Below are 1,551 nucleotides of genomic sequence, written 5' to 3'. Positions count from 1 at the left end.
CTGCTTGTGCTGGTTGCATGAGATTTGTAGGGAATTTTGCCTTTTTAGAGCAGCACAGAATGAAGAGTGGCTACATAGTTCATGGACAAATTAAAAAATACAGCAATTGCAATGGAAGTGTTTGAAAAGACTCCTGAAACAAGCATTAAGGATACCTGCTTTGAAACACAAAGGAAGATTCCCTGCTTAGAAAGATAAACTGCATTTCTGGTCCTTACAGAAGATTTGGGGAAATATAAACTAAAGTATAATCTAACTTGTATACTGAGATTGGAAACACCGAGCAATTGAGTGGTTGGGTTTTTTTGCTGGAATCTCAGTGCTAAAGCTTTATTTCCTTTGCCTCGGAAATTTTCTTAAACACAAAAGTCCGTCCAGCATGCAGTTGTTTTAAAGCATGGTTTTGCTATGTTGTCCCTCCTTAAGATCCTCAGGCTGTCCTTATGTAAAGTATAGGACCATGATGGGCAGAAATTGTTTGCAGATGGTAAGAAGACGACAATACAAAACGGTTTCACAGGCCACATAATAATGGAACTTAACACTATTGTATGTGGCTTCTCAGCATTCAGCCAGCTTTCTTTAAAGGAAGGGAACAGGCTGTTGTCCAATTAATTTCAATTTTAGCTTCTGCGCCCTATACCCACCAATTCTGGAAACATACATTTACTTAAACAACAGAAAATCTCTTTTCTGCTAAATCTAGATTTAGTAAAACCTCTGAAAACACAAAGCTGCTGAGCACATCCCTGCTGTTCCAGAAGGACTGTTGGTGACACTGTAGTGAGAAAGGAATTAATCCCCTCAAACCTGACATTAGGCCAGAGAACACCCCTTTGAGCTTTAAACCACAAATGGAAGGTGTAAGGACAACCCTCACAAGTTCCAGTTCTTCCTAGGCTCTACAGTACACCTACAAAATGCTGCAGACTGCTGGTTATGTTGTTAAATGGTGGCCAGAGGAACACGAGGACTCATTATGCTTTAAAATCTCCACCTTTGGTGCAGACAACCTGTGAAATATGAGGCTCACAGGTCACTTTGCAGGGAAGCCTTAAGAGACTTTGCCTAAAGCCACACACAGGTCCCAAGGTTGTGTGATTATGGTTAGAAAGATCTCAGTCTCCTGACTCACAACCTCGTGATTTAGTTCGTATTTCCTATCCATTCCATGATTTTTTTCTGTTTGTTCATATCTATTTTTGCTCATATGTTTCTTCATTTTAGCAACATGTGTTTTTCCTTTTGAGTATTTTTCCTTCTCCCCATTCATTACATCTTGGGGGGGTTTTACTTTTTTTTTTCTTTCATTTCTCTTCTCTGTTTTTGGCTGTATTATTCACTTTATGTTGGCGTTACTTTTTCCCCAGCGTGTCTACCCAAATACCTCTTCTTCATTCTTCCGTGCATCTTTGCTCTCCCCAGGGCTGCCCAAAGGCCTGAAATTCAGTAGAAAACTGCTACTGGATGGCAATGAAGGAGACGCTGAGGTCAGGCCGAGCACGTCACACGGGAGGTTGGTCACTTCACAGCAAGCGTCCACAAGCAGGA

Source organism: Strix aluco, chromosome 5 (assembly GCF_031877795.1).
Source record: "Strix aluco isolate bStrAlu1 chromosome 5, bStrAlu1.hap1, whole genome shotgun sequence".
Lineage (NCBI taxonomy): Eukaryota > Metazoa > Chordata > Aves > Strigiformes > Strigidae > Strix > Strix aluco.
This window is presented reverse-complemented; position numbering follows the sequence as displayed.